Raw genomic sequence first — 25,253 nt, 5'->3', positions numbered from 1 at the left:
AGTGGCACGGAGGTCAGGTAATACGGAGGATGAGGCAAGGGGGTCATGCTGTTTTTTGTCAAAAATTGCATACCACTCAGTGCCGTGTGGGCCGATGTGTTGTCATGATGGAAGAACCTGTTTGCAACAAATTGGGACATTTTCTCTGCACATGGGGACATGTCACCTCATTTGAAACGGGAGAACCATTCGTAGAGTCGTGGTTTACTCATGGCAGCTTCCTTACAGATTCCAAAACATATAACACACCCTTCTCTTCATCTGGTTAGTAGGTAATATTTACCCCGGTCTGGCTCGAAGATTGGTGCTCAGGCTGACCGTGAGTCAAATGGCTTGAATAGCAACAACAGAGAAAAGCCGTGTTTCAAAAAACACTTCTTTCTTGTCATACGTCTGTGCGTGGACATGGTGTCACACGGTACCAACCATTATAATTCTATGAATTTTTGTAATAAAAGCATAATAAAGAAGTGTTTCTAATGAACTGTCTTTTCTCCTTTCTTGCAGCTTCCTTATAGGCTGTTTATGGAATAATCGCCGTATCTGCCATTTCTTACAACAAATTTACCAACTGCAGGTTGTTACTATACATCACAAAATAGGTGATAAACTAAACAACTTGTTGAAAAAAAAACAAAAGACTGGAGCCGAATCTTTCCCAACGTTTTCTGCCAGCATGCTGCCTCAGAAGGGTTCTGCAGACATTCACATAGCAACAAAAGCCTGTACTAGTGATGTCCTGCACAGCAGAAGCCTGTACTAGTGATGCGCCGCACAGCAGAAGCCTGTACTAGTGATGTCCCGCACAGCAGAAGCCTGTACTAGTGATGTCCCGCACAGCAGAAGCCTGTACTAGTGATGCCCCGCACAGCAGAAGCCTGTACTAGTGATGCCCCGCACAGCAGAAGCCTGTACTAGTGATGCCCCGCACAGCAGAAGCCTGTACTAGTGATGCCCCGCACAGCAGAAGCCTGTACTAGTGATGCCCCGCACAGCAGAAGCCTGTACTAGTGATGCCCCGAACAGCAGAAGCCTGTACTAGTGACGCCCCGCACAGCAGAAGCCTGTACTAGTGATGTCCTGCACAGCAGAAGCCTGTACTAGTGATGCCCCGCACGACAGAAGCCTGTACTAGTGATGCCCCGCACGACAGAAGCCTGTACTAGTGATGCCCCGCACGACAGAAGCCTGTACTAGTGATGCCCCGCACGACAGAAGCCTGTACTAGTGATGCCCCGCACGACAGAAGCCTGTACTAGTGATGCCCCGCACAGCAGAAGCCTGTACTAGTGATGTCCCGCACAGCAGAAGCCTGTACTAGTGATGCCCCTATTTGGAGTCCCCACCGATCAGCTGATCGTCCAGCCCGCTGTAGGTCATTTATAATAAAAGCCTAACTTGCTGATCGGTGAGGGTCTCACCTGTAAGACTCATATTGATCCCAAGGTTCCCTTGTTCCTCATACTCCTTACTGCAGGATTACTACACCCCATGTAGTGAGAAGAAAGCTGAACAGAGCACCGATCATGCAAGCGCACTAGCACTCTGTTCACTTTCAACGGGACTTCGGAGATAGCCGAGCGACACCTGTTTGGGTATTTCCATCAACCCCACTGAAGTGAATGGAGTGCTGACCAAGCATGCTCAGCCAGCACTTCCTTCATGGTAAGCCACCCACCGATCACCGGATTGGGGGTCCATTATTTCCAGTCCTCCTCACTGCCAGGTTACTGCACTCCACGCAGTGAGCAGGAGACTGAACGGAGCGCTGGTCATGCAAACGCACTAGCACTCCATTCTATGGGACTGCAGAGATAAGCAGCACTTGTTTGGGTATTTCTGGCAGCTCCATTGAAATGAATGAAGCGTTGACCGCACATGCTCAGGCAGCCCTTCCTTCATGCTAACGTCACTGCGGGGGGAGAAACCACTATTCTGAAGATTGTCTGGGGTTCCAGCGGTGAGACCGCCACCATTCAGCAAGTTGTCCCCTATGCTATGAATAGGCGATAACTTGTGATTTTGGTACATTACATCATACTGCAGGAGTAGGGATGAGCGAGTATACTCGCTAAAGCACTACTCGCTCGAGTAATGTGCTTTAGCCGAGTATCTCCCCACTCGTCCCTGAAGATTCGGGGGCCGCCGCAGCTGACAGGTGAGTCGCTGCAGGGAGCAGGGGAGAGCGGGCGGGAGAGAGAGATCTCCCCTCCGTTCCTCCCCGCTCTCCCCCGCAGCTCCCCGCCCCGCGCCGGCCCCCAAAATGTTTAGGGACGAGCAGGGAGATACTCGTCTAAAGCACATTACTCGAGCGAGTAGTGCTTTAGCGAGTATACTCGCTCATCCCTATGCAGGAGCCATCAAAGCAGCGAAAGTTGTTGTCCCCTGTGGGGACTAAAAAAAAGGTAAAAACAAAATCAATAAAGTTTTACTTAGGGTAGACACACACTTGCATTTTTTTCACACGATATCACTGCGTTTTTTTCACGCGATTGTCAATGGGACTTTCTAATGTTAAAAACGCATTGCACAAAAATTGCAAAGCACCAACCTGCGATACTTTTTTAACATTAGAAAGTCCCATTGACAATCGCATGAAAAAAACGCAGTGATATCGCGTGAAAAAAAGCGCAAAAAAAAAAGCAAGTGTGCAGGAGCACTTATTTAAAAAAAAAAAAAAAGTTGTAAAAGTTTAACCCCCCCCTTTTGCCGTATTTATAATAAAAGAATCAAAATCATAAAAGAAAAATACATGTTTTGTATCGATGCGTCCATAAAAGTCTGATCTATCAAAGTAACGCATGATTTACCCCGCACAGTAAACAATGCCTGAAAAAAAAATTAAGAACGCCAGAAGAGCAATTTTTTTTTCGTTACGCTGTCTACAAGAAAAAATGCGATAAAAAATTATAAAAAAGTCGTATTTATTGCAAAATGTTACCAACGGGAACCACAGGAAGTCCCTCAAAAAATAAGCCCTCGCACAACTATGTCGACAGAAAAATAAACAAGTTATTGTGCACAGAAGATGGCTGCAGAACATAATTAAAAAAAAAGATTTTTCTTTGAAAAAAAAATAAAAGTAGTATGGCTAAGGGCTTATCCAGACAGGCATAAGACGTCCTGTTCCTACGGCACACAAACTGCAACACAAATAATACAATACCTTTATTCCATGGGTCAGTACGATTACTAGGATACCAAACTTGTATTGTTTTTTTTTTTGCTGTACTACTTGTATTTTTTTTTTAAGAACGGCAGCGTTGTACAGCTTTTAGCGCAGCGCTGAAAACACAATGTTAAATGCTAAAAAAAACACCTGCATGAGAGGGGCCTTAATTAATATGCTGGGGATTTACTGCACGCCAGGCTGGCATACTGCAAGCCAGTTTATGCTGCGTGTGAACGAGGTTTAGTAAAATCTTATCCACTATGCTGCTACTGTAAAGGCTACGGATATCTAACACCGCAGGTCTTATAGATATCTACGTAGGTATGGAAAACACAGGATTGAGGCGGGATATTGGGAATAGCAGGAACAGTCTATTACTGTGAGACATAAAACATTCAGTTAGGCACATGGCTGCCCCCTAGTGGACAAAGGTGACGGCACAGAACAATAAACCGCAGAAAGCGTTGTTGCTCAGGTTACAGCTTGGCTTGTAGTAACATACAGTGCAGAGCGAAGGACACAGAGCAGAGGAGTCCCTGGTCAGTGCTCACAGGTCAGTGTTATACGGGGTCACATAAAGAGGATGACCCCGGCGTCCGTCCGCTGATACTCAGGTAACATTATTCTCACCTTCCAGAATATATGCACTGGGCTTGTAATACAGGAAGCCAGGGATTGCAGCCGCTAGGGCACAGTTGTAGCAGAGCTGAGTTTGTCACAGGTTATTTGGACTGATTCTGTTTTTGCAGAAATAATTGATATTAGGTCACAATTGGACTATCAACCTCTATGGGGTCCGCCCGACGTCCAACATTCCAACCGGCATGTCCCCAGATGATATAGCGCTGCATGATCTGAACAGAGTTCCCAATGCAGATGTGAATCCGGTCTTGTAATGTTTTAGGGAGACTTCACACAAGCCCGTTTACGCATGTTTTTTGCACACGCAATGCACAGAGAAAAGAAGCCATGGTTTTCAATAAGTTCAGTTTCACTTTCGATTTTGCAAGCGCATTCGCACATGCGAAAAAAAAAACCCGAAATGCTGTATTGTGCTGCGCATTTGCAATGAACTGCGCCGTTTTGCTGGGAAATCGAAAACACCAGGGAATGATTAGGCTGCATAGCCTTTTTTATCACGGCTGGATTTGCCCTGCAGCGATGTGAGCGGTCTATGGCAGCGCAAAAAGAACAATAAAATGCGCTAAAACGCATGTGATAGTGGAAATGGTGCGAATTTGCTTCTTATCTTTTTTGTAAATAGCCTGGTACATTTTATAACGACGCAGGTAAAATCATACGTTGTCATAAGCCCCGCCCCTGACCACACCCCTCCGTACCGCTTTGACCCTGGGAAAGTCTGGTCAAGTTAGTTTAGACCGAATGATTATCATTTACTTTCGAGCACTCGAGGTCGAAAACACACGGGCGCATGCGTTAATATGTTCACCCCTACAGAGCGTATTACACATGAACCATTTTTGTTTTTTTTTTAAGTATTCAAACTATTGCGTGTGAGTTTAAAAAAATAGTGGGAAGATAAGTCTTGCCCTATCTTTTTTGCACATACGAAAACTATGTAAAGTCTTATCTTTTCTCATGCGTAGTATTAACGCGCGAGAATCCCGATAGTGGCAGCAAAACCCATCGTTTTGTTTTGTCCCGTTGTGTGGCTGTAATTTTCATGGCCGCAGAATGGGGCTTGGCCACGCCCATGTGAAGAAACCCTAAAAGTGATCATTATTATTAACAGAAGCAATCACAGAACAACAACATCTGTAAGTCGGCCGCACATTCTAGGGGGTTTCTGATTTCACATAAATAAAACTTACTCAGGGTTTCGACAGACGAACATACATGCCAATACGCTTGCCGCAGCAGAGCACATTTGCGCATGAGCAAGTTATAAGTCTTCGACGATGTTTTTTTTTTTTACTATTCAAATCTCGCACGCAAAAAAATAAAAAAAGCAGAGAGATAAGGCAAGGTCTATCTTTTCTCGTGCATATGAATTGCACGCGAGAAACAAGCTCATGAGGATGAATTCATTGAAATCGAGGGCTTCGCTTGGCCACATGTTCATAGATTTTCACACGCAAAAAAAACTCTGCAACCATGTTCGTCTGTTTAAGCCTACGCAATTTTGCAATATACTTCCTGTTTCAATTTATCGCTACTTTCAACATCTTTTTGCTGTCAGTGGATAGAAACATTGTTCTTTACTCGCAGACTAAAAACTTTTTAGATGTAATACTTAAAGGGGATATTTACTACTGATGACCTATACTCAGGGTAGGTCATCAATAGTTGATCAGCGGGGTCCGCTGCTCAGAATTCCAACAAATCAGCTGATTGCCCGGCCCACTGTCACTGTGGGCAGCACTGAGAGCAGGTAGTGCTGTCAGTAGAGATGAGCGAGCCTACTTGCTAAGGGCAATTGCTCGATCGAGCATTGCCCTTAGCGAGTACCTGCCCGCTCGGGAGCAAAGATTCGGCTGCTGGCAGCAGGTGGGGAGAGCGGGGAGGAGCGGAGGGGAGATCTGTCTCCGCTTCCCCCTGCTGACTGCCGCAACTCACCTGTCACCCGCGCTGGCACCCGAACCTTTGCTCCCGAGCGGGGAGATACTCGCTAAGGGCAATGCTTGATCGAGTAATTGTCCTTAGCGAGTATGCTCGCTCATCTCTAGCTGTCAGCATTGCAGTGGCCCAGTCTGCTACTACAGGCACAGCTCCCATTGAGTTCAGTTCTGCAATATGAACCAAACTAATTGCTTTCGCCGCTGCCCATAATTTCAGCAGGCCCGGCAATCAGCTGATCAGCAGGAATCTAAAGTTACAGACCCCCACAACAACAGTAGTAGTAAAAGTCCCAGAGAATCCCTTTAAAAGGGTAATTAATCTTTCAGAAAACTTCTGACATGTCAAAAGTTTTGAACTATGGTAGTCCAGCTGCGGAGACTCCCCCTCAATAATTGCTAAAACAAAAGGGCGCAGAATAGCTCATCTGATGGCTGGGCCCCAGTCAACCTTTTTTGCGGGTCTCCTCATAGCAGGGTATGGGCTCATAGGAAAGTCTAGGAGACCGTATACTACTCACTTGAGTGTTTATGTCCCTTTGTTTTACTGATCAGTGAGGGTTTCAGCATCTGCCCCCCAACCCCCCCGATGATCAGTGTTTTTGACTATATGTCCAAAGTTTTCTGAAAGTTTCGTTACACTAGCATGTAGTGTTATTTCTTCCAGTAAAGTTGCGGACGGATGGCCAGAAACTAAATGGACCCCATTATAATCAGTGGGGTCCGTTCATCTCCATCATATGACGGTTTCGTTAGGCCACTGGGTGCCTTTTTACTGCTCCCATAACAGAGTAGAAAAAGGGAATTTGAAAGTGTTAATGTGAACAAGCCCTAACACAGCTGAGGGTTTGGTATAATACTATCCAATTTAGGCAACCTTCTCCAAGTGCGTTATTACACAAGCACTAGGGGCAGCCGCTAGCGCTCATGCTTTTCTGACAATTGCTGGGCGGCCCTTGTAAGCGCAGATGCCGCCCATGATGCCTCGGTTATTAACGCAGGCTGCAGTATCCCATCATGTCACAGTCACCTTACATCTCATATATGTAGTGCATTCTGACATTGTATCACGTGAACCAAAAACATTATATACCCACAATAGTGACTCTATAACACACCTGTAATATCAGCATTAGTGCTGTAACTGACGTCATGTACTGAGCGCCGCTTATCACTGCAATGTGGTGTCCTGCATTGCTTAAACATTAAAGTCCTTCCCCATAAAAGAGTATTTGTGTGCCGGTGACCCGGTCCTCCACACCAAAATACAAAGAAGCCTGTGTGTCTCTTGTGTACAAAGAGTTGTTGGATTTAGATAACATTCCTTAACTCTCGGATGTTCTGGGCAGATGAGAAATCCAATGAAAGGTTCTGAACGATTTGCTAATCTACAGTATATTCCCAAAAAACCCCGAATCCTTTATTATTCCACAAGGTCTGTAAGGCCTCCTTCACACAGGCAACAGAGTTGCACGATTTTGACGTGTTGCGACAATGCTGCAAATTACATGTATGTGAAGCCCATGCTTTCCTATGGGTTAATTCACACGTGCGATGTTTTGTAGAATGCGACATGATTTTCGTGTGGTGCCACTGTAGAAAATCCTAATCTAAGTCCTGGCTGCAGGAAAAAATGAAAAAAAAAAACAGTGTACATCACCTTAGGAGAGCTGTTCTTCGCTGCAGCAGCTTCTCTCCGGGTCCCCGCCTCTGTTTCTCTTCACCTCTTCTGGCCAGGGATTGAAAAATCCCCGCCTTCTGGAAGCGCTGGCTGTGATTGGCTGATGCTTAGCCAATCACAGCCAGTGCTCGATGAACCAAAACAGGGACTGCACTGCAGGAAAGTGGCTGCAATATACATAAGAGACCTCTAGATTGTGACAGGCAGTCAGGTGAGGGGGACAAGATTGCAAAATATGTTTTTAGAGGAATGGTCATATAAATGTAGCTGTATTTGCTTAAGTGCCATGCTGCTCCATTCAAAGTTGATGGGACTGAGGGAGATAATAGAGTATAGCACCATACAGTATATTACATAACTGCTGCGCTAAGCAGGCAAGTACAACAACTGCAGATAGACATATCATATTTGCGTGGTTTCACACACAGCAGCATATCTATCAAGCTTTGTATGTCAAAGTCAAAATTTTGACACGTATGCCAAAGCCGTGTATTTTCGAGCCTTTGTGGGAGGGGCTAGCTTTAGGGGGCGCAGCCATGTGCAGCTAGTCACATTTAGTATAATATATCAGGATCTGGCGGACATTATAACAGTAAACTACTCCAGCGTGGAGCAGATGTAGATTTCAATCTGGTACACAGAAATGCCACCAGATGTGACAAATATAATAAGAGGTGCCAGCCTCCTAATACATCTGTGGTAGGAACACCGATGCATAGTTTACTTAGTCCAGCGCTTGAACTGCTGGTCCAAATAAATATGCCCCACAGTGTTTTGGAACTTTTTTGGTGCATTTTTTTCGTATACACCATTTTGAGTTTGGGTGCTTTTGTAGGATTTTTGGGATCAGTAGTACTTTTGGCATTTTTCTTTCTCCAAAAGCTTTAAAAATGGCACCAAAATGTATGTAAAAAGAACACCACTAAGGCTGGGTTCACACAGGGCGAATTTGCTGTGGAAATTCCTTCTGGAATTTTGTTGTGGCAGATCCGCCTAGGGCTGCTAATCCTGGCGTTAGTCAGCCATGTGGAGGGGATTTGTCAAAAATCTTGACCACACGGGACGGCCAATCTGACGCGGCAAAGCAGGCAGAAGCCGGTGCTGCGGCGCGGATTCCCCGGCCACAGCATGTGTATTTTTTTTTTTCTGTTGCGACGTGGCCCTTCCCTATAGGAGCGCCAGCTGCAACAGAAAAGCATGCGGCCATGCCGCTCCAAAACCCACAGCTAAGTGCTGCAGGTTTTGAAGCAGCGCTTTCCCTGCGGAAATCTCGTGGGTTTTCGACGTGACCAAACTGGAAGATTTCCGGCGGGATTCCGCCCGGTGTGACCCCAGCCTAAGATGTTGGAAACACATGATGTTTTGTTTGTTTTTTTACATGTGTTTAAAAAAACAGAAAAAAGTCTGGGAGACTTTGGGAATGCTCTGTAACCCGTATCAAGGTCATTGTGCAGGGAGGGGAGGAGGTAAGCTATGACCATCACCTAGTGGATCCTATGTTATCCATATATGGATCTCATCTTTATTTGTTACCTTGTCTGTGATGATAATTAGATGAGTGCTGACCTTATTCCCAATGTACACAGCAAAAACTGAGAAGTAAAAGGAAGTGTCAGCCTATTGTCAGTTGCCAATGTGACAATTTTTATATTCCAGGATATTTGTTATAATATAGATAGTGACAAGGACAATTTAAAAATAAACACCAAGAAGTCAACTTGTGACAAGGTGATTGGAATTCCTCCTTAAAGAGACAGTAACCAATTCTCCCTTGTCTTATTGTATTTCTCAGTATCTCAGTCCCAGTACTGTGTGCAGCAGGTGTAGGTGGGGGACTAGTGACACAGCAGGGCAGCCGAGTACGAGCCAGATCTTGTTACTGAGCAACATTAATATATTAACCAAGGAATGCCGGCTGCCCCCAGTCTGCACAGCGTGATGCACACCAGGCGGGAAGGAGTCAGATTTCAGCAACAGTTGCCAGAGCCGCATGACATATACCAAGGCGACTGTTCACACCGCACCTGTGGTGTATGACTTGTAGGCTGGAGCCCCAGAACCTGTCTATCTGGATAAGGATATCCATACTATATAGGAGGCCTCGTATTCGTAACCCTGTAAAATAAGAATAAGGGCTCCTTCACACGGGGGTTTTTGCGCGTGACTCAGGGCAACACATTTGGGCTATGAACAAGTTTTTTTTGCATGTGTACCTGCTTATTTTACTGTATTTTTGCACTCGCAGGGCATGTCCATTTCCGCACGGCAGACAAACATGCTTGACTTAAATTGCTATTAAAGCTAATGAGTTCCAGCATATTGTGCAGCGTATTGTGCATCCTTTTATGCATTGCACTTACATTTGCATACTACCCCCTCCCCATAGGCTTCCAAGGGGACCTTTGGTGCACAAATGTGCAGGCAAATAGAAAACATATTTTTTTTGTGCATGCTCAAATCGGGAAGTATGTACAACCCTGTTGACGCCCGTGGGTTCTATTCTCTGCGTATTGCACTCATACACTCGAATGCACTCGAATGCATACGTCACTTACTAGATTTTTAGGAGAAGATGCACTCCAGGTTCAAGAGAAAATAAGGAAAAAAATATTGCACCCTAATTAAAACTTTCATAGTGGTCTAAAGAATTGGAACGGTTAGCATCACTAACTTTGATCATCAGAGTAGTGCTCCTATGTTGGTGTTCTATGGGAGAAGAGGAGGTTAATGTTTAGTATAAAGTATTTCGGTTGGGAGGGGGGTGGAATGTGGCCAGGAATGGTAGCTAAAAAGAGCAAACAATATAATAAAAGGGTAAACTGGACATTTACTGAGGAAGGTACTGGATTATAGAGGGGTAATGTACACCACAGGTAGCAGCTGACGGGGTGGGTGTTTAGCACAGAGTCACCTATGCAGAATCAAGATCCTGGTCTGTCCCACAACTAGGCTGCGGAAAGGAGAGGATACAGAAAGAGTCAGGTAAGTGTACCCAGACATGGCCTGTTGAAGTGCACCACTGCTCCAGGCACTGCATGGGAGACACCAGCCACTCTCTCACAGGCGGTTTTTACATCGTTTAGCGGACGTTTTTAATGTCGGCTAAAAATGCTGCACTAAGCCTCTATTCATTTCAGTGAGGCTTCTCAGATGAGTGCTTTAGTGCATCGTTTATATTGCAAATATGAACGCGGTATTTTCTATATTTGGGGGTTCAGCATTTTTTGGATGAGCTGAATCGCCCATTGAAATTAATGGGGTGCATTAAAAATGCTGCAAACATAAGGAGAGAGAGAAAGAAGGAGAAAGAGAGAAGAAAGAAGAGAGAATGGAAGAGAGGAAAGAGACAAGAGAGGGGAGAGTAGGGAAGAGAAAATGGAGAAGGAAAAAGAAAGGAGAGGCAAAGAGGTGACAGAGAGAGAAGAAAAGAGAGGAGAGAGAAGAAAAGACAGGAGAGAGAAGGAGAAAGAGTGAGATAAAACAGCAGGAGAGAAGCGAAAGACAAAAGAGAAAGAGGAGAAGAAATAAGAGGCAGAGAAAAAAAGGAGAGAGAAGGAAAGCGAGAATGAGATAGTAAGGCTGCCTGTCCACGGGCGTAGCGATATCCCGCGGTGGAGCCACCGCCGGGGAGCAGGAGCCAGCTGACAGATCTCGGCGGTGAACCTATCTGACAGATAGGCTGACCGTGAAGAATCACAGCAATTCACAGCATGCTGCGATTTGCCGCCTGCAAGCGGAGAGCGTGGACAGGGGGGCTGCGCTTTCCATAGCTACGCTATGGAAGCTACGCTATGGAAGCTACGCTATGGAAAGTGTGCACTGCGTTCCCCGCAGCCGGATTATCACTGTGAGGAACGTAATGCAGAAACGCCCGTGGACAGGCAGCCTCAGGGCTTCTACCCACTAGCCTTTTTCTTAATGCTGCGATATCGCTGCATTTTTTTCAATGGGACTTTCTAATGTTAAAATCGCATCGCACAAAAATCTCAAGTTTGTGCTTCTGCGATTTTCGTGCAATGCGATTTTAACATTAGAAAGTCCCATTCAAAAAAATGCAGCGATATCGCAGCGTTAAAAAAACCGCTAGTGGGTAGAGGCCCGCAGAGTAGTGGAGAGAGAGTGAAAGGAGACAGAAACACAGAGCACAGGGAGAGACAGTTATTTTTTTGCATGGGTGCCATACTTTTGGGGAGGTGTGCCCCCAGCTAACACAGGTCGGGTAACGCTGCTGTAGAGCCACAATAAGTTCTGCATGGAGCTGTAGCCCCTCAGTGTGCTGCTATATGGGGCAATGCTTCTTGTGGAGCAAACCCCTGACATGATGTCGTCAGCACACAGAGGGCTTTTATACAGTGCTGCCCGGTGATGATGGGTCTGACGGGTCGGGCATTTGGCTCAGGATAACACAGCGATTATCTCTGGAGCGCTGATTTCCAGTCTGTTTGTACTGCAATCTGTGCAGGGTGTGAGCAGCCAGTGTACGTAGGATAATAGTCCTAATCTCCTGATATTCATCCTCCTCTATCCAGCCTCCCTGGTTACCAAAGCTTCTTCCGGCTGGATGTGAGGAGACGATACAACACGTGAGGCGCTCATCTCAGTAATCGTCTGGCTGTAGGCCAGCTGCCAGGTAAACCTCACCTGTTCTGCGTACCGCGTGTACCTATAGACGTACGTATCTGCATTGGTCATTACAACAAAAAATGATACTATGTGTTGGCATGAATCAGGGAATTAATTTAATCTGCCATCTGATAATCCAAGGCCAGAACCGCAGCGCTGAGCGCAGAGAGGGAATTACAAATGATACTGGCGTATTTTATAAGTAAACTGTGCGGTCGTACTGGACCTTCCCGACTATTAACCCTTTCCAATCCAATTTGTATCCTGGTTTTCCTAGGGGCTTACTTTTTTTCTGCGTTATACAAAGGCGCTATATGCTGGCTAAAGCCAGTACTGCATGAGGTGACAGGTTGGATAGGCTCCGACAGCTGAGAGGCTGGCAATATACAGTAAGAGAACCCCGACGGATGTCTTCAAACATCAAAGCTGTACAGCCTTAAATCATAATGTCTTCAGACGTCAGACAGTGGATTGGAAAGGGTTAAAAGTACATTTTACATCATTTTTTTGTAAATCTCCAGTCTGATCATTTGTAACCTCACAAGATGTCCTAGTAAATAGATGTTAGTAATACTGTGTACAGGTTCTGAGGTGTATTATTATACATATATATGTAATATATATAATGTAATTCAGGGAATGTAGGTCCCCACCACACTCCTATGAAAGATCTTTGATGCCAACGGCAACCAATCACAGCGCAGCTTTCATTTTATCTCAGCAACCAATCACAGCGCAGCTTTCATTTTACCTCAGCAGGAAAGCTGCGCTGTGATTGTTGCTATGGGCAACAAAGACAGATTTTCTTTTAGACTGCCTTCATAAGAGTGTAGTGCTGGCCTACATTTCCATGGCCACCCTGTAAATGTGTCATGATGATTCATGTGCCTACTCACCATTATTTGTTGACTCAGGCCTCTTTCACACAGACAACAGCGATACTGCTGCGAGAAAATCACAGCAATATCACATCTGTGTGATATCACTCCGTTTTCGCATTCAATGAGATGACTGTGATTGGTTCATCAAGTGCTGGCTCTTATTGGCTGAGCCGCGGCACTCGAGAACCAATCACAGCCAGCACTTTCTGGAGGCAGGCATTTTGAACCTCCAAACCAGACAGCGCTTGCTGAAAACTACAAGCAAGTGTGCTGGAGATGCAGAAGAGATGCCCGGCGGAGCGGACAGGGCCTCTTAGGTAATGTATTCTTTTTTTTATGCAGCTAGGGCTTATTATAGGGCTTTTACAGTAAGACTTGATACTGTAAAAGTTGCATTGCATTGTTTGTGTTGCAGTTGCATACTACCTATGTGTTGCGTTGGATCGCACGAAAACCGCATTTTCGTGCGATACAATGCAACACATAGAAAGGGTCCATAGGGAAACATGGGCTACAAAACCTTGCAGCTGTATTGAGCATGCAGCAATTTTGTATTCTCGCAATGTAGCAGCTTACAAAACATCGTTAATGTGAAAGAACCCATTGAAAAGCATGGGCTTCACAGGCATGCAATTTGTAGCGCTGTCACATCGCGAGAAAATCGTGCGATTTTGTTGCCTGCGTGAAAGTGGCCTAAAACTACATAGAAGAAGGAGAAACTGGCCCATGAGTCCCTTCAATGCCCCTACAGGCTTACTGCACATACACTTTTTTGTGCTGTTTTTGGGGGGCTTGTAAGGGACGATATGAATTTCACATGTTTTTAACAATTATTTTTTATGTAACATTTTTTTCTTCCCGTGTCACCAGGGAGTCGCAGTCGCACTTGACTTACTTTAGCCTCTCTGCGGAAAAGTTGCTTTTGATTTGTGATCTGTGACCAAAAATCCAGTAGATCTGGATTTTTTGCAACTGTCATCTCTTAATTGAATCACATTGCGTGTATTAATGCGCTCAGATTCCGTACCTGCGGTATAACAGCGCTGCATATATTGTAGCAGTCAAGCAAACACACTTGCCATACATCCCTAATCAAGCAGCGGATTCATACGGGCGTATTTGCTCATTTATGTACGCACACCAAATCTGTGTGCACAGTGCGCAGAGAATACAACCCGTTGTTTTCAATGGGTTCATTCTCATTTTTACTTTTACGCGACCGCAAAAAAAAGACTATTTTGGTGCGTATTTACGTTGCACTGAGAGGTGCGCAAACACAAATATGCCCATGTGAAGGAGGCCTTACAGTGTGTACTGCGGAAATATTTTGCCCGTGTGAAAGGGGCCTATTAATACAATGTTACAATATCTCAACCCCAGCATTGATATTGTGCACAAATAGTGAAGTCTCTGCTCCATCCAGTTGGCCTCATGTCCACGGGCTGGTCGAATTCCCCATGTGGGAGCCCAGGCAGAATCCGCCCATGCCCGCAACAGCCTGTCTTCTTTTTTCTGTACTGCGGACGTGTGCGGAAGCGCAGTGCAGTTTTTTTTTTTTTAAACTCCTGCTTCCCTGCGAAATTCGCAGCCCATTTGCATGTCAACTGCGGACGTGCCACGGATTAGACGACTTCCATTGACTTCAGTGGAATCCGTCCGCATGGAATCCACACTGAAATGGAGCATGCTGCGATTTGTTTTCTGCATGCTGAATCCGGAAAACTAATCCGGATGTATAAATTGAAGTGCGAACACTCATGCTTCCCTATGGGCAGCTTGAACTGTGAATCTTCTGCGCTGATTCAACAAATCACATCCGCCTGTGGACATTGGGCATATCTGGAGGGGGGGGGGGGGGGGACCACTGGGGCAAGTCAAGTTATCAGGTTGTCTGGCCTTCTGCAGGGTTGCCAACTGTCCAGGACAGTCCGTAAAAATAAGAACATTTTTTACAGCACCCTTTAAAAAGAATAGATGCGTGTGAATTTTCTGAGGCTAGTGGTACTTGAGTAGTTTATAATGATGGTTATCGTTGTCATTTTACAGCTGACAGTAATGCTGATAATGAATTTACATCAGTTTCTGGCCTACAGATATGGATCACATATAACCTTCAGAATGCATTATGGTTTTTCTAAGTAAAAAATATTGGCTGTCTGCAATCTATTGATAAGTTGTCCAGAAAAAAAAAATTTCGTATGACTGTATGTGATGGACTCTGACTCTATCAGTCCAGCCTCAACGACAGATCTTCTACTGAGACTAAAGGCTCCTTCACACAAGCGTCCTTTTAACCCCTTGAGTGGCACGCCCGGAAAATTTCCGGGAGGAGCTCCACTGCTCATAGCAACATAGCCCGGAAGATTTCCGGGCTATGTATCACTATGGGAGCTGCAGAGCACAATGCCACAAACTGTGACAGTGTGCTCTGCCTGCACAGACCCACAGAGAACAAAGCAAGGGCTTTGAAAAACCAGCAGAAGGTATTGCCGATATGCCGGCAATCTCTTTGTTTACAGGTTGCCATAGAGACCATCGGCTTGTCAGAAGCAAGCCGATGGTCTCTGTGGCAGGGAGAGCTTGGTGTTTGGCTGTCAGAGGACAGCTAGGTACCAGCTCTTACAGCAGAGATCAGAGAAAACCTCCGATCTCTGCTGTGTTAACCCTTTACATGCTGCAGTCTATGTGACTGCAGCATGTAAAGGGCTGTCACTGCAGCATGTAAAGGGCTGTCACCATCGGACCCCCGGAATGTGATCAGGGGTCCTGATGGGTCCCTGTGGAAGTCCCCTAAAGGGACAAAAAAAAATAAAAAAAATAAAAAGTTAAAAAAATTATTAAAAAAATAATAAAAACACTTGTCTCCCTTTACTTTGTAACAAAATCAAAAATACAATCACACATGTGGTATCCATGTGCGTCGTAATGACCCAGAGAAGGAAGTTAATACATTATTTAACCCCTTAATGACATGGTCCCTTTTTTTTCTTTTTTCCCCATTTCTTTTTTTCCTCCCCCCTGTTTAAAAAATCACAACTTGTCCCGCAAAAAACAAGCCCTCATACGGCCATGTCAATGGAAAAATGAAAAAGTTATGGCTCTTGAGACGCAACTGCAAAATTAGTTGAAATTCAATGATTAGGCCATTTTAAAAAACCTGCCCTGGTGGGCACGACAGGGTGGTAGGAAACCCGCCACTCAAGGGGTTAATGCTCTGATAGCCACGTTAAAACGTTGCAGCTATCTGTGCAGTAAATCTAGTGAATGAATACCATCCGTGAGCACGTCGTGGCTGCTACTAGCGAGTATGCCGCTGTCCCTCCCACCCCTCCCTTTGCCGGCTGGCTCGCAGTAGACTCCCAAAAAAGTCTATTGCAGCCGCTGGTGTTTTGCTGTCAAAATATAGGACAAGTCCCATCTTTTGACGGAGTGAAATATCGGTGTCAAAAAAACGTGCCTATTGTGTTTTTTCTTTATGTGCGATTTTTTTTTGTCACGTCAAAAAATTGTTCATCTGAAAGAAATCATAGGAAGCTATGGGTTCCTTTAGATGCAACTTTTTGACGTGCCTACACAGCGTCAAGACGCCGCTCGTGTGAAGGAGTCCTTAGACTGCAGTGTCTATTTACAGTGATATGTGGAAGCTGCAGAAAACAAACAGTGCCAGATTTTTACTTAAACCCTATTGCAAAAATGATTGGCAGTCCAAAATACATACATTTATGTGAATAAAAATGTAACCCCAATGGTGTCCATAGCCCTTAAATACAATCAGCAGTTACATACAGTAGATATAAAAAGTCTACACACCCCTGTGAAAATGCCAGGTTTTTGTCATGTTCAAAATTCAAGACGAATCATTTCAGATTTATTTCCGCCCTCAGTCTGACCCATTATTTGTATACATATGCAGCAGAAAAACAGCCCGAAGCATAATGCTGCCCTCACCATCTTCACTGTGGTTATGGTGGTCTTCAGGTGATGCACAGTGTTGGCTTTGCGCCAAACATACCTTTTGGAATTATGGCCAAAAAGCCTTGATGGAGGTTTTGGCAAAACATAACTGGCTTGGATGTTCTTCTTTGTTACAAAAGGCTTCCATCTTGCCCCCTAACCCACAGCCCAGAAATGAAGAATACGGGATATGGTTGTCACATGCACTACACAACCAATACTTGACAGACACTCCTGCAGCTCCTTTACTGTTGCTGTAGGCCTCTTTGCAGCCTCCTGGACCAATTTTCTTCTGGTCTTTTCATCAATTTCTGAAAGACGTCCAGTTCTTGGTAATGTCACTGCTGTGTAAAATATAATCCCCCTCTTGATGACGTCTTCATTGTGTTCCATGGTATATGCATTGGAAATGTTTTGGTCCCCTCCTCCTGACTGATACCTGCCAACATTCAGGTTGTTGATCCGGGTCTTGGAGTCGGGTAAGAACTTTCAAACATTAAACTGGGGATTATTCCGACTGCCATTCTGGAGTCGAGAAGGAATTCTTTCCACCGAAAGGGGTAAATTGGTTTCTGCCTCATTGGTTTTTTTTTGCTTTCCTCTGGATCAACAAGGGGGACGGAAACAGGCTGAACTGGATGAACATTTGTCTTTTTTAGCCTTGCATGCTGTGTTACTATGTAGATAACTTTCATGTGCTGTAAGTAGAGATGAGCGAGCACCAAAATGCTCGGGTGCTCGTTACTCGGGACGAACTTTTCGCGATGCTCGAGGGTTCGTTTCGAATAACGAACCCCATTGAAGTCAATGGCCGACCCGTGCATTTTTGTATTTCGCCGATGCTCGCTAAGGTTTTCATGTGTGAAAATCTGGGCAATTCAAGAAAGTGATGGGAACGACACAGCAACGGATAGGGCAGGCAAGGGGCTACATGTTGGGCTGCATCTCAAGTTCACAGTTCCCACTATTAAGCCACAATAGCGGCAAGAGTGGGTGCCCCCCCCCCCCCTCCCAACAACTTTTACTTCTGAAAAGCCCTCATTAGCATGGCATACCTTAGCTAAGCACCACACTACCTCCAACAAAGCACAATCACTTCCTGCATAACACTCCGCTGCCACTTCTCCTGTGTTACATGCTGCCCAAACCCCCCCCCCCACGACCGAGTGTCCACAGCGCACACCAAACTGTCCCTGCCCAGCCTTCAGCTGCCCTCATGCCACGCCACCCTCATGTCTATTTATAAGTGCGTCTGCCACAGGAAAAGCAGGCACACACTGCAGAGGGTTGGCATGGCTAGGCAGCGACCCCCCCATAAAAGGGGCGGGCCGATAGTCCACAATGCTGTACAGAAGCAATGAGAAATCCAATCCTGTGCCACCTCCATCTGGAGCTGCACACGTGGGCATAGCAATGGGGAACCTATGTGCCACACACTATTCATTCTGTCAAGGTGTCTGCACGCCCCAGTCAGACCGCGGTTTTTTATAAATAGTCACAGGCAGGTACAACTCCGCAGTGGGAATTCCGTGTGCACCTACAGCATGGGTGGCTCCCTGGAACCCACCGGCGGTACATAAAAATATCACATTGCATTGCCCAACACAGCTGAGGTAGTAATGTCGTGCTTAATGCAGGTGGGCTTCGGCCCACACTGCATGCCCCAGTCAGACTGGGGTTCTTTAGAAGTGGAAACAGATGCATTTACAACTCCCTGTGGACCGACAGCATGGGTGGGTGCCAGGAAGCCACCGGCGGTACATTAAAATATCCCATTGCATTGCCCAACACAGCTGAGGTAGTAATGTCGTGCTTAATGCAGGTGGGCTTCGGCCCACACTGCATGCCCCAGTCAGACTGGGGTTCTTTAGAAGTGGACACATGTAGGTTAAACTCCGTGTGCACCTACAGCATGGGTGGCTCCCTGGAACCCACCGGCGGTACATAAAAATATCCCATTGCATTGCCCAACACAGCTGAGGTAGTAATGTCGTGCTTAATGCAGGTGGGCTTCGGCCCACACTGCGTGCCCCAGTCAGACTGGGGTTCTTTAGAAGTGGAAACAGATGCATTTACAACTCCCTGTGGACCCACAGCATGGGTGGGTGCCAGGAAGCCACCGGCGGTACATAAAAATATCCCATTGCAGTGCCCATCACAGCTGAGGTAGTAATGTCGTGTTTAATGCAGGTGGGCTTCGGCCCACACTGCATGCCCCAGTCAGACTGGGGTTCTTTAGAAGTGGACAGATGTAGGTTAAACTCCGTGTGCACCTACAGCATGGGTGGCTCCCTGGAACCCACCGGCGGTACATAAAAATATCCCATTGCAGTGCCCATCACAGCTGAGGTAGTAATGTCATGTTTAATGCAGGTGGGCTTCGGCCCACACTGCATGCCCCAGTCGGACTGGGGTTCTTTAGAAGTGGACAGATGTAGGTTAAATTCCGTGTGCACCTACAGCATGGGTGGCTCCCTGGAACCCACCGGTGGTACATAAATATATCCCATTGCAGTGCCCTGCTCAGCAGAGCCAACGTCAGATACAATACAGGTGGGCTTCGGCCCACACTGCATGCCCCAGTCAGACTGGGGTTCTTTACAAGTGGACAGATGTAGGTTAAACTCCGTGTGCACCTACAGCATGGGTGGCTCCCTGGAACCCACCGGTGGTACATAAATATATCCCATTGCAGTGCCCTACTCAGCAGAGCTAACGTCAGATACAATACAGGTGGGCTTTGGCCCACACTGCATGCCCCAGTCAGACTGGTAATATGTACCTTAACAGTAACCTCGTTGGTGGTAATGTGGTGGTGACTGCGGACCTAGTAGCGCGGTTTTATGTAGTTGGTTTTCGGAATGTGGCCATGATTAAGTGGGCCGTGGCGGGGGGATGGTGGTGGTGCTCTCTTGTAGTGTCGTTAAAGGTGAAATTCTTGGACTGCCACCAGACGGACCAATGCAAAGGTATTTGCCAAGAATGTTTTCATTGTTGGAGGAGGAGGGGGATGTTTTGGAGGCACTATGTGTCCTCTCCACGTGTCCGTGGTTATATGCACCTTAAGAGTAACAGCGTTGGTGGGAAATGGCCTCGCCGCCATCATGTCTTTGTGAAGCCTCTGTTTCCACACCCCAGTGACATACCATTAGCTGCGGTATAGGCAGAGCCCCGAATTATTAACATTTCAGCGGTAGTATTAGGGACAGGCCCCACTAACATATCACTAGCAGCAGTATAGGGGGAGCGCAGTCTTAGTTCCATTTCAGTAATAGTAGCACTCAAGACAAGCCCCAGTAACAATTCCCATTGCAGCAGTATAGGAGGAGCGCAGTCTTAGTTCCATTTCAGTAATACTAGCACTCAAGACAAGCCCCAGTAACAATTCCGAAGCAGCAGTATAGGAGGAGCGCAGTCTTAGTTCCATTTCAGTAATAGTAGCACTCAAGACAAGCCCCAGTAACAATTCCCATTGCAGCAGTATAGGAGGAGTGCAGTCTTAGTTCCATTTCAGTAATAGTAGCACTCAAGACAAGCCCCAGTAACAATTCCCATTGCAGCAGTTTACGAAAAAATACGTCAGGGAGGCACTAACTGTGCTGGCTTAGAGCTTTGAGCTATCTGTATACCAACTCTAAAAATGAGTAAGAATACGTGAGAAATAAATCAAAATAGAACTCACCCGGTGTCTGGCGAGCACCCCTAAATAGAGGTCTCACCAGCACCTCCACATCCTTGTTGGCTTATAAATCCTCTGGTGTATCCGATTGGCTGCTGGGCTTCTGTGTCCTGCTGGCAGGCAGGACCCACTCGAAGTGTATTCGTATATAGCAAAAAAGAAAAGAAATGCCCGCGCTCTTTTTGGACCTAAGAACCAGGGACGGGCTGCAGACACCACTTGCTTCAAACTTTTATTCTTAGTATCCTCTGTGCAACGCGTTTCGTCGTCCTTACACAAGATTGTGCTTGAGAAAGTCGTTGTGTAAGGACGACGAAACGCGTTGCACAGAGGATACTAAGAATAAAAGTTTGAAGCAAGTGGTGTCTGCAGCCCGTCCCTGGTTCTTAGGTCCAAAAAGAGCGCGGGCATTTCTTTTCTTTTTTGCTATATACGATTGCAACAGTTTAGGGAGATAACAGTCTCTTTCACATTTCAGTAGCTGCAGTATAGACAAGGCCCCAGTTACATTTATGTAGCAAAAGTGTAGGCCAACCCCACACACCTTTCTGTACCATGAGTGCAGGCGAAGAACATAGAAATTACTATGATTACACTGTAGTTGAGGGCCCAAAAAAATTGGTGTAGCAACAGTACTAATGTACCTCAGAAAAAATTGGCTATGCCCAACCAAGATGGCAGGTGAAACCCATTAATCGCTTTGGTTAATGTGACTTAAGTGGTAACTAGGCCTGGAGGCAGCCCAGTTTAACGAAAAATTGGTTCAAGTTAAAGTTTCATCGCTTGTAAGAGCATTGAAACGTATAAAAATTGTTTGGAAAAATTATATGAGTGAGCCTTGTGGCCCAAAGAAAAATTGCCCGTTCGGCGTGATTACGTGAGGTTTCAGGAGGAGGAGCAGGAGGTGATACAGAACGATGCTTCCATCCGCGGGTGCAGCCTACGTATTGCTTAGGTATCGCTGCTGTCCGCTGGTGGAGAAGAGAAGTCTGGGGAAATCCAGGCTTTGTTCATCTTGATGAGTGTAAGCCTGTCGGCACTGTCGGTTGCCAGGCGTGTACGCTTATCTGTGATGATTCCCCCAGCCGCACTAAACACCCTCTCTGACAAGACGCTAGCCGCAGGACAAGCAAGCACCTCCAGGGCATACAGCGCGAGTTCAGGCCACGTGTCCAGCTTCGACATCCAGTAGTTGTAGGGGGCAGAGGCGTGTCATGGAGGACGGTCGTGCGATCGGCTACGTACTCCCTCACCATCCTTTTACAGTGCTCCCGCCGACTCAGCCTTGACTGGGGAGCGGTGACACAGTCTTGGTGGGGAGCCATAAAGCTGTCCAGGGCCTTAAAGAGTGTTGCACTGCCTGTGCTGAACATGCTGCTCGATCTCCGCACCTCCCCTGCTATCTGGCCCTCGGAACTGCGCCTTCTGCCACTAGCGCTGTCGGAGGGGAATTTTACCATCAGCTTGTCCGCCAGGGTCCTGTGGTATAGCAACACTCTCGAACCCCTTTCCTCTTCGGGAATGAGAGTGGAAAGGTTCTCCTTATACCGTGGGTCGAGCAGTGTGTACACCCAGTAATCCGTAGTGGCCAGAATGCGTGCAACACGAGGGTCACAAGAAAGGCATCCTAACATGAAGTCAGCCATGTGTGCCAGGGTACCTGTACGCAACACATGGCTGTCTTCACTAGGAAGATCACTTTCAGGATCCTCCTCCTCCTCCTTCGCCTCCTCCTCCTCAGGCCATACACGCTGAAAGGATGACAGGCAAGCAGCATGGGTACCGTCAGCAGTGGGCCAAGCTGTCTCTTCCCCCTCCTCCTCATCCTCCTCATGCTCCTCCTCCTCCTCCTCAACGTGCTGAGATATAGACAGGAGGGTGCTCTGACTATCCAGCGACATACTGTCTTCCCCCGCCTCCGTTTCCGAGCGCAAAGCATTTGCCTTTATGCTTTGCAGGGAACTTCTCAAGAGGCATAGCAGAGGAATGGTGACGCTAATGATTGCAGCATCGCCGCTCACCACCTGGGTAGACTCCTCAAAGTTTCCAAGGACCTGGCAGATGTCTGCCAACCAGGCCCACTCTTCTGAAAATAATTGAGGAGGCTGACTCCCACTGCGCCGCCCATGTTGGAGTTGGTATTCCACTATAGCTCTACGCTGCTCATAGAGCCTGGCCAACATGTGGAGCGTAGAGTTCCACCGTGTGGGCACGTCGCACAGCAGTCGGTGCACTGGCAGATTAAACCGATGTTGCAGTGTCCGCAGGGTGGCAGCGTCCGTGTGGGACTTGCGGAAATGTGCGCAGAGCCGGCGCACCTTTACGAGCAGGTCTGACAAGCGTGGGTAGCTTTTCAAAAAGCGCTGAACCACCAAATTAAAGACGTGGGCCAGGCATGGCACGTGCGTGAGGCTGCCGAGCTGCAGAGCCGCCACCAGGTAACGGCCGTTGTCACACACGACCATGCCCGGTTGGAGGCTCAGCGGCGCAAGCCAACGGTCAGTCTGCTCTGTTAGACCCCGCAGCAGTTCGTGGGCCATGTGCCTCTTCTCTCCTAAGCTGAGTAGTTTCAGCACGGCCTGCTGACGCTTGCCCACCGCTGTGCTACCACGCCGCGCGACACCGACTGCTGGCGACGTCCTGCTGCTGCTGATACATCTAGATTGCGAGACAGAGGTTGAGGAGGAGGAGGGTGCTTTAGTGGAGGAAGCATACACCGCCAAACATACCAGCACCGAGCTGGGGCCCGCAATTCTGAGGGTGGGTAGGACGTGAGCGGTCCCAGGCTCTGACTCTGTCCCAGCCTCCACTAAATTCACCCAATGTGCCGTCAGGGAGATGTAGTGGCCCTGCCCGCCTGTGCTTGTCCACGTGTCCATTGTTAAGTGGACCTTGCCACTAACCGCATTGGTGAGGGCGCGTACAATGTTGCGGGAGACGTGGTCGTGCAGGGCTGGGATGGCACATCGGGAAAAGTAGTGGCTACTGGGAACTGAGTAGCGCGGGGCCGCCGCCGCGATCATACTTTTGAAGGACTCCGTTTCCACAACCCTATACGGCAGCATCTCTAGGCTGATAAATTTCGCTATGTGGACGGTTAACGCTTGAGCGTGCGGGTGCGTGGCGGCGTACTTGCGCTTGCGCTCAAAGACTTGCGCTAGCGACGGCTGGACGATGCGGTGCGAGACATTCCTGGATGGGGCCGAGGACACCGGAGGTGAGGGTGTGGGTGCAGGCCAGGAGACGGTAGTGCCTGTGTCCTCAGAGGGGGGTTGGATCTCAGTGGCAGGTTGGGGCACAGGGGGAGAGGCAGCGGTGCAAACCGGAGGCGGTGAACGGCCTTCGTCCCACCTTGTGGGGTGCTTGGCCATCATATGTCTGCGCATGCTGGTGGTGGTGAGGCTGTTGGTGGTGGCTCCCTGGCTGATCTTGGCGCGACAAAGGTTGCACACCACTGTTCGTCGGTTGTTAGGCGTCTCTGTGAAAAACTGCCAGACCTTAGAGCACCTCGACCTCTGCAGGGTGGCATGGCGCGAGGGTGCGCTTTGGGAAACAGTTGGTGGATTATTCGGTCTGGCCCTGCCTCTACCCCTGGACACCGCACTGTCTCTTGCAACCTGCCCTGCTGCTGCCCTTGCCTCCCCCTCTGAAGACCTGTCCTGAGTAGGCGTTGCACACCAGGTGGGGTCAGTCACCTCATCGTCCTGCTGCTCTTCCTCCGAATCCTCTGTGCGCTCCTCCCTCGCACTTACTGCCCTTACTACTACCTCACTGCAAGACAACTGTGTCTCATCGTCATCGTCCTCCTCACCCACTGAAAGGTCTTGAGACAGTTGCCGGAAGTCCCCAGCCTCATCCCCCGGACCCCGGGAACTTTCCAATGGTTGGGCATCAGTGACGATAAACTCCTCTGGTGGGAGAGGAACCACTGCTGCCCAATCTGAGCAGGGCCCAAGAACAGTTCCTGGGAGTCTTCCCGCTCCTGAGCATGTGTCATTGTAGTGGAGTGAGGAGGCTGGGAGGAAGGAGGAGCAGCAGCCAGAGGATTCGGATTTGAAGCACTGGACGGCGCAGAACTGTGGGTGGATGATAGCTTGCTCGAAGCACTTTCTGCCATCCACGACAGGACCTGCTCACACTGCTCATTTTCTAATAAAGGTCTCCCGCGTGGACCCATTAATTGGGCGATGAATGTGGGGACGCCAGAAACGTGCCTCTCTCCTAATCGCGCAGCAGTCGGCTGCGATACACCTTGATCAGGAGCTCGGCCTGTGCCCACACCCTCACTTGGGCCTACGCGTCCTCGGCCACGTCCTCTAGGCCTACCCCTACCCCTCAGCATGCTGTATTACCAGTGATTTCCCAGCCAGGAAATAAATTGGCGCAAGCCTGCAGGCCAAATAGAATGTTTCCCTTTTTTTTTTAAAGGGAAGGCCCACTGACTATATTCAATGAGATAAGAACTGTGTTCCACAGAACTGCAGTGTTATATGAAGTGCAGCAGAGCGGTGATTTTTCCCAGGCAGGAAATAAATTGGCGCAAGCCTGCTGTTAAACGTAGCTGGCTGCGTATGATTTCTTTACGTTCTCCACCCACCACACACGTACCCAGAACGCTGAGGACTGTCAGAGGCAGGCCAAATAGAATGTTTCCCTTTTTTTTTTAAAGGGAAGGCCCACTGACTAT

General features: G+C 47.5%; 1 protein-coding gene across 1 annotated transcript in view; it reads left to right on the top strand.

Moving 5' to 3' along the window:
• The first annotated feature begins 3,706 nt into the window (after positions 1 to 3,706).
• The window catches only part of DZIP1L (DAZ interacting zinc finger protein 1 like), a 60,839-nt gene continuing 39,292 nt past the window's right edge, over positions 3,707 to 25,253 (top strand). Inside the window, exon 1 of the mRNA XM_066598074.1 lies at positions 3,707 to 3,786. The gene's annotated coding sequence lies outside the window, so the exon portion shown is untranslated. The remainder of the gene's footprint in view (positions 3,787 to 25,253) is intronic.

Source organism: Eleutherodactylus coqui, chromosome 1 (genome assembly GCF_035609145.1).
Source record: "Eleutherodactylus coqui strain aEleCoq1 chromosome 1, aEleCoq1.hap1, whole genome shotgun sequence".
Classification (NCBI taxonomy): domain Eukaryota; kingdom Metazoa; phylum Chordata; class Amphibia; order Anura; family Eleutherodactylidae; genus Eleutherodactylus; species Eleutherodactylus coqui.
This window is presented reverse-complemented; position numbering and strand designations above follow the sequence as displayed.